The sequence below is a fragment of the Homarus americanus genome, unplaced genomic scaffold (assembly GCF_018991925.1).
Source record: "Homarus americanus isolate GMGI-L3 unplaced genomic scaffold, GMGI_Hamer_2.0 scaffold48226, whole genome shotgun sequence".
Taxonomy (NCBI): Eukaryota; Metazoa; Arthropoda; class Malacostraca; order Decapoda; family Nephropidae; genus Homarus; species Homarus americanus.
The window spans coordinates 500,409-509,037 of record NW_024730579.1 but is presented as its reverse complement, the minus strand read 5'-3'; positions in this window follow the sequence as shown (position 1 = coordinate 509,037).

Genomic DNA, 8,629 nt, shown 5'->3' with positions numbered 1-8,629 from the left:
AAAACATACTTATTGCATAACAATTTGTGACCTCCTTACCCGGTCATCCCTTCTTACAATAACACTCAACACGTCAGACTGCACCTGTATGGAATATAGCACCTTAGGTTATCATACATGGTAGCATCATCTCACCTCCCTGTAGCATCACCTCCACACCTGTTACACTCCATACCTGCAAGTATGGGACTCCTTGTAATTTCTAGGTACACATATCAGGCACCTCGTTCGCACACCGCCCTCGGTGGGTAGGTGGGTAGAGACGAGGGATTCACCAAGAGACATACCAGTACTGTTTCTACGCCTGGTATTATAGGTCGCTCCAAGTGACGACCGCGGAGTTTCTCAGCCTTCCTTATGTATTCCTACTCATTTGGGGTGGTATGCTGGGAATCCACAGGTTCACAGTGGAAGTGCATGACCACTGTGGTGTGGCCTTCACAGTGTGGTCGTGGCTGACGCCCGGTAGGCGCTCAGAATGCGTCGTCCTGTGTTGGGAGAAGTCGAGGCATCAATGAGGGTGATGTCCCGACTCCCACACTCCTCTCTGTATCCAATCTTCAATTTTCACTTTGGATTCTTATGGTTCCCACATCTCCATTTTCCTATCTATTATGACCTCGTGCTTTATAAATACATATCTTAATCCTAAATTACACACTAAGGTAAGGGTCTGGTTTGCTAGTTCTTGGGTAAATTCATTGGGTTATAATATCAACGCGGCACACCCGAGGCGGCCTAGGCGCCAACCCAAACAAAGCCTAGTGTCGTATTTTCATGGCGTGGGTATACAAGATATTCTTTTTGAAGTATAGTTTCTAGATCACTTCCAACACTTCACATAGTTCTGATACCTTTATCCTTTTTCCAGATCATTGTTCTCATGTATTTTCATATGATATCTGCGGAAGCTATGTTCGCTAAACGTCCACAGACGTAAATAGTATGACCTTCAAACCATGATCCACACTTAGTCCTAAAGTAAACACTAGTTCGGATCAACTGGACTTTCCCAATCATCTTATAGATACCTGGAGTTCTCCTTAATGCTATGAATACATACAATTAATATTATATAACCGTACCTGGGTGCAATACAACACATGATTCAGTAACATTGAGTAGGTGAGTTATCCTTTATCTCTGTTTCCCGTTCTCTGAGATTCTACAAGCGCGGTGGATTTGAATGTTATGTAGCGTAATATGAATTAAAGGGGTTTTTTAGGAATGACAATGATGTGCGCAGTACAGCAGTGAGAAGTGATACCACCCTCAGTGTCAAGACCTGACTGAATTACTCAGAATAAGCAAACTGTTAACCGTAACTATCTACCTACCCCCTCCCCCCTTCTCTCTCTCTCTCTCTCTCTCTCTCTCTCTCTCTCTCTCTGGCAATGATTTGAAGTGATGGTAGGACCCCTACAATGTTCACTATACAATCTTGGCTGTAGGATTTTAGTTTATAGGACAATTACAAGATAGGATTTTGTACCTTAGGATTTTATTCTTGTAACAGTGTAAGTGAGGATGATACATTACAGGTTTGACTGAGTGGGTGGGCGTGATAGTGGTTGGGGTGGTTGTGGGTGGATGGGGGTTGGAGGAGGTGGGGGTGATGTGTTGTGGTGGTGGTAGTAGTGATTGATGAGGTGTTAGTTGTGGTAGTAGTGGTTGTTGATTTGTTTGTGGTGGTTGTTGTGTTGTGGTAGTGGTGGTTGTTGATATGTTAGTGATGGTAGTTATGGTGGTTAATGTGTTGTGGTAGTGGTGGTTGTTGATGTGTTAGCGATGATATTTGTGGTGGTTAATGTGTTGTGGTGGTTGATGGTGCTTGGTAGTGGTAGTTCCTGGTATGTGGTAATAATAGTGGTGAATTGTGTGGTACTGGTGTTTGGTGGTGTGTGGGAGTTGAGTAGTACAGTAGTTAATGGCGTGTAGCAGTGGTCGTGATGGTGGTGGTGACAGCGGCGGCGGTGACGGCGATTGCGGCAGGGGCGGCGGCGGTGGTGACGACGGTGGTGGAGAAATGTGGTGTCACTTTGTTTATAAAATATTTATTGGGCTCAGGAACGACCCTCCACACACCGGAGAAAGTCGGCAAGGACGAACACTTGGTGCCAACTGCTCCAGATATCAACAAACAATTTCCTTCAGAGACCTCCCTAACGGTGAAGACCCATTTGTGTATTTGCTACGTCGAGTTATAGTAGATTATATGTAGAAGTAAATTGTAGATAGTGTGTGATGCTGGAAGACATTTCATGTGATATGAGGGAAGAAATAGAAATGTTATAAGTGAAGGTTTTGTGGTAGTAATGTATTTTAATGTTGGCAGACCTGGTGAAGAATGGGGGTAGAGATATGGGTCAGGCAGCACTGCGGTACCACTGAGTTTCGTTCACTGGTAATGCTGAAAGGCACGCTTTCTAATTTTCTCGTGTGGACTCCCTCACTATCAGCTGATTTGAAACATGTCCGTCCGTGAAGCAGAGTGCAGTAAACAGAGTGGGAGGAGGTCCACCACTGCAGACATAACCATCAGAATATACGGAGGTTTATAACCCCAGTGGTAACTCCTGTAATCCCAGTAGCGGATGTAATAGGGGTTTTCCCTCCATGATCCGTAGTGTTCATAAATCTTCGTCCAGAATGACACCAACAGCGAGTGCCGACGCAATATTTAACCTTCCTCAAGTAATGTAGTTTATACAGGAAAATTGTTCACAGGTAAACCTAATTAGATTAATATTCTCAACAATCATCTTGCAAAAAGTGGAGAGTGAGGGCTTACCTTGAGGGAGGGGTGGGGGAGGGTTAGAGATGGGGGGGGGGGTGTTATACGAAGGGGTAGGAGGGGTGGGTGCTGGCTCAGGGGGGATGGAGGAAGGGAGGGGTTCTCCGCGTGGTGGTGCGGACAGTAGGAAGGTGAGTGTTGAAGGTGGAGGAAGGAGGCAGGTGGAGGTGTGTGTGTATGTGTGTGTGTGTGTGGAGGTCCGCCTCTGGGTTGTACAGTGACTTACCTCCGTGTTATAACCCTCAAGTGACCTCATATCTCATTGCCACAGTGATATTCAAGAAACAATGTGGGAACATTACATGATGTTTTAATTTGTATCGCCTTGACGGGCCGGTGTTACTGCGCTGTGCTTCTTGTGATTGAACACGCGAGGTTATTGAACTCTGGCGTCAATGAGCCGCCCAGGTACCGTGTGTAACTCACGGCGAAAGTTTGATCCCGTTCAAAACAAAAGTTATGACACTCGATACCAGGTTAGGTTTTGTCCAGTGTGAAGATGATATAAACAGGTACCGTAACCCGGGGTAGTGTGTGCGTTATGTTATTATGAAATACCTGTACCTGTACCTGTACCTGTACCTGTACCTGTACATGTTTCATAATATATAAAAATAAATGAAATGAATAGGAGAGAGGAGAGCCCGGCCATCAACATGACACACAGCAACAGGTCAATACAATTCATTCAGTTGTGAGCCCCCCGAGTGTGTGCTGAGGCTGCTAGTTCCTGTTTTATTCACTTCTTGGTAATTTACTTTAATAATATTGGAAGGATATAATGTACTGTATATCTGAACTAACCTAACCCAACCCAACTAAACTTAACCCAACTAGCCTAGCCTAACGTAACCTAACCCAACTAGTCTAACTTAACCTAACCTGACCTAACCTTACCTAACCTAACTTCACCTAATCTAACCATATGAAACATTTAGGACATATGCTCACCACAACCTGTACACAACTATCACCACAACCTGTACACAACTATCACCACAAAATACACCTGTTGGGAAAAACCTGTTCATATTATAGGGATTTAATATTACCTGTGTCTAAGAATATTATGGGTGTTGACTTGTGGATCGCTCGAGTGGGTTATAGTCGACGGCCAATGGGTGAGTTTTCAGACCAACACACAGATGAGATTCACTTTGATCGGGTTAAAGGTATGTAAATTCTCTTGATATATATAGAGATCCTTGTGGGTGAGTAGATTGGCGTAAATTGACGATGGGGAAGAGAGGATATTAAGGTAATTAATGAACTGTTTACGTGCTTTCTGTATAACGTGGGCCGTGGTTTAGATGTGGAAAAGCGATATCCTTGCTCGTGTGTGTGTGTGGAGGGGGGGATGGGGTGGGGGGTGAGGGGTAATGATGCGGTTATAACAATACTCAATCTTCGTGACATGACAGAAAGCTTGACCAAGATGTCGAAATAATTTAACTCCTCTGCATGACTCCTGGTAAAAAAAAAAAACTCTTATCTTTTAACGCATGAGATCACCTGAAGGTTTTAGACTCTCTTAATGTTGACCTGATATAACCTAACCTAACCCCCCAGGTATTATCATGGTGTTTAATCTTCAGGTGAGATAAACTGGAGGGCAAATCTACAGGTGCATCGAATTCCAGCAGGTCTAAAACATCGTGGTATTCAGTGGTTGGTTCCTGCATGACAAATGGTTCAATGCTCTGAAGAATCTATATTGAGAAAGTGTGTTGGGAAGAGAGAAACTGTTTACCGGTGAAAGTAGGAGTGTGTCAGGGATGTGTAAATGTGGCTATAGGTGTTAGGTATTTCCATGGGTAGGGTAGTATGATAGGTGAAAGCAAGAGTCATGGAGGCGGGTATATGATGGAGGCGGGTGTGTGATGGAGGTGGGTGTATGATGGAGGCGGGTGTATGATGGAGGTGGGTGTATGATGGAGGTGGGTGTATGATGGAGGTGGGTGTATGATGGAGGTGGGTGTATGATGGAGGTGGGTGTGATGGAGGTGGGTGTATGATGAAGTGGGTGTGTGATGGAGGGTGGGTGTGTATATGATGGAGGTGGGTGTATGATGGAGGTGGTGTATGATGGAGGTGGGTGTATGATGGAGGTAGGTGTATATGTGATGGAGGCAGGTGTATGATGAGTGGGTGTATGATGGAGGTGGGTGTATGATGGAGGTGGGTGTATGATGGAGGCAGGTGTGTATGATGGAGGCGGGTGTATGATGGAGGTGTATGATGGAGGTGGGTGTATGATGGGGTGGAGTGTATGATGGAGGTGGGTGTATGATGGAGGTGGGTGTATGATGGAGGTGGATGTATATGATGGAGGTAGGTGTATGATGGAGGTGGGTGTATGATGGAGGTGGGTGTATGATGGGTAGGTGTATGATGGAGGTGGGTGTATGATGGAGGTGGGTGTATGATGGAGGTGGGTGTATGATGGAGGTGGGTGTATGATGGAGGTGGGTGTATGATGGAGGTGGGTGTATGATGGAGGTGGATGTATGATGGAGGTAGGTGTATGATGGAGGTGGGTGTATGATGGGTAGGTGGTATGATGGAGGCGGGTATATGATGGAGGCGGGTGTGTGATGGAGGTGGGTGTATGATGGAGGCGGGTGTATGATGGAGGTGGGTGTATGATGGAGGTGGGTGTATGATGGAGGTGGGTGTACGATGGAGGTGGGTGTATGTTGGAGTCGGGTGTATATTTGCTAAATAAAAAAAAACAGTAGACAAATTTAGAGGTGAGTTCAGGAGTAATGTTCAGATGAAACTTGGAAGAAAAATTTAGAAATATGCGAACAAAAATTAAATTAAAAAACAACAACAATGTGAAACGTATGTAAGTACCTTGAATGGAGATTAAATACGGGAAGTGGATATAAATGACGTCTACGCAGTGGAAGTGTAAACAAAGAAGGTTGAGTGGTACTTGAGACTGAGGAGCTAATGGGAGGTGGCGAGGAAGACTAATGTGAAGTGACAGCGGTAAATAAGAGTGACACTGAGAGCTTCGTCGTTGCAGGAGAAACACAAACACAAGAAAATACAGTGAGAGTGATTGAAAGGAGGACATGTGTGTGTGTGTGTGTACGTTACTCTGGTCACTGTAACATGGCGATAATTTCAATATATTTCTTATTTTTCGACTTTTGGAACTGGTCACTATACTAGATGATCTTACTGATAGCCATAATACACACTGTAAATAAGCACCATCAGTACTACTTAACCTAACCGAACCTAACCTAACCTAACCGAACCTAGGTATGGTTTGCTTGTTGTGATAGTAAGGGAGGTGGTCTTAAGAGGCATATAATAAATTTTACCAATTACTGTATGAACAATCAACCTCTCTCTCTCTCTCTCTCTCTCTCTCTCTCTCTCTCTCTCTCTCTCTCTCTCTCTCTCTCTCTCTCTCTCTCTCTCTCTCTCTCTCTCTCTCTCTCTCTCTCTCTCTCTATCTATCTCTCTCCCTCTCCCTCTGTTAACATAAACGGGCAAAACATTGAAATAAGAATTGTTATTTTCTCTTCCATGTAATAATAATAATAATAATAATTAACGGTTTATTGAAAAAATTCTGCAGCTCGAAGGCTGAAAATATACATTGGACATAAATGTCTTATTACATATATTGGTGGTTTAACAAAAGCCTTCATTAGAGAAAGGTAAAGGAACATACTGTGAACATACAGATTAATGTAGGTGTTGAACAGCAAACTCGTAGTGTAGTAACTCCCTCCCGGATGGTGTTAGGAGGAACTCACGTGGTATAGTAGTTCCCTCAGATGGTGTTATGATGGACCTGGCGTGGTGTAGTAATTCCCTCGCAGATGGTGTTATGAGGGGCCTCACGTGGTGTAGTAGTTCCCTCACAGATGGTGTTATGAGGGACCTCACGTGGTGTAGCAATTACCTCACAGATGGTGTTATGAGGGACCTCACGTGGTGTAGTAATTACCTCACAGATGGTGTTATGAGGGACCTCACGTGGTGTAGTAGTTCCCTCAGATTTTGTTATGAGGGACCTGGCGTGGTGTAGTAATTCTCTCGCAGATGGTGTTATGAGGGGCCTCACGTGGTGTAGTAATTCCCTCACAGATGGTGTTATGAGGGAACTCACGTGGTGTAGCAATTACCTCACAGATGGTGTTATGAGGGACCTCACGTGGTGTAGTAATTACCTCACAGATGGTGTTATGAGGGGCCTCACGTGGTGTAGTAACTCCCTCACAGATGGTGTTATGAGGGGCATCACGTGGTGTAGCAACTCCCTCACAGATGGTAAGTAGGCATCACGTGGTGTAGTAACTCCTCACAGATGGTGTTATGAGGGGCCTCACGTGGTGTAGTAATTCCTCACAGATGGTGTTATGAGGGACCTCACGTGGTGTAGTATCTCCTCTCAGATGGTGTTATGAGGGACCTCATGTGGTGTAGTAACCACCTCACAGATGGTGTTATGAGGGGCCTCACGTGGTGTAGTAATTCCCTCGCAGGTGGTGTTATGAGGGACCTCAGTGGTGTAGTAACTCCCTCACAGATGGTGTTATGAGGGACCTCACGTGGTGTAGTAACTCCTCACAGATGGTGTTATGAGGGGCCTCACGTGGTGTAGTAACTCCCTCACAGACTCCCTCACAGATGGTGTGAGGGCCTCACGTGGTAGTAATTCCCCTCACAGATGGTGTTATGAGGGCATCACGTGGTGTAGTAATTCCCTCACAGATGGTGCTGAGGGCATCACGTGGTGTAGTAATTCCCTCACAGATGGTGTTATGAGGGGCATCACGTGGTGTAGTAATTCCCTCACAGATGGTGTTATGAGGGGCATCACGTGGTGTAGTAATTCCCTCACAGATGGTGTAGTGTACACTGTATGTTGAGTATAAGACAGGTGTGAGTGAGTCAGTGTGACGCTGCAGGTGACGCCCAGCAGGTGTCACCGCTAACAAACACCTGGTTAGTGACTGAGTATAATATCCCATTTATAGATCTAATTACCTGTCGAATATTCATAATTGGCAGTTAAGGTTTTTACAGATAACTGAATATATTGAATAACTTTAGTTGGTTTATTATTCCCCGCTCCATGAAGTTAATGCGGATATATGCAGTAATAGTCTGTCTGTCTGTCTGTTTGTTGTTTGCCACTCATGTCTCAACACAGTTAACAGGAGACAGAGTGAGTGGTGGTGTTTGTGGATTTACTTACACTAATATACATCGACTTTCAATGGAGGGAAACTAAGATGTCTTGTGTCCTAATGATGCGCCAGTTGTATCATAAATTTCTTCTTCTTCTTCTTCTTCTTCTTCTTCCTTAGATAGATTAATAAATATAAACATGGAAGCATGGATGGAAGGGTAAATAAAATGATAGATAATACATCCATACATACATTCTTTTTTTTTACGGAGATTAGCCCACCCGAGCACAGGTCACTGACCCACATAAGGTCCTGGGGGGCGAAAATATAATAATAATAATAATAATAATAATAATAATAATAATAATAATAATAATAATAATAATAATAATAATAATAATAATGATAATTAATAAAAATAGATAACAATAATAATAATAATAATAATAATAATAACCATAAATAAATACAAAAACGGAAAAAATAAATCAAGACTGAGAAATGATATACAGAATGTATGTTGTGTTGTTTTGTCAATAGTAATAGAAACAATTGAGATTCTGCAATTGTGTGTAAATGAGGCAGAAAGTCAGATCAGCAACCTGGGACTTAGTCACAAATTTTGTGATGCCATATGGCAGCAGGGTCTACCATTAGACAACACATTATGCTTCCA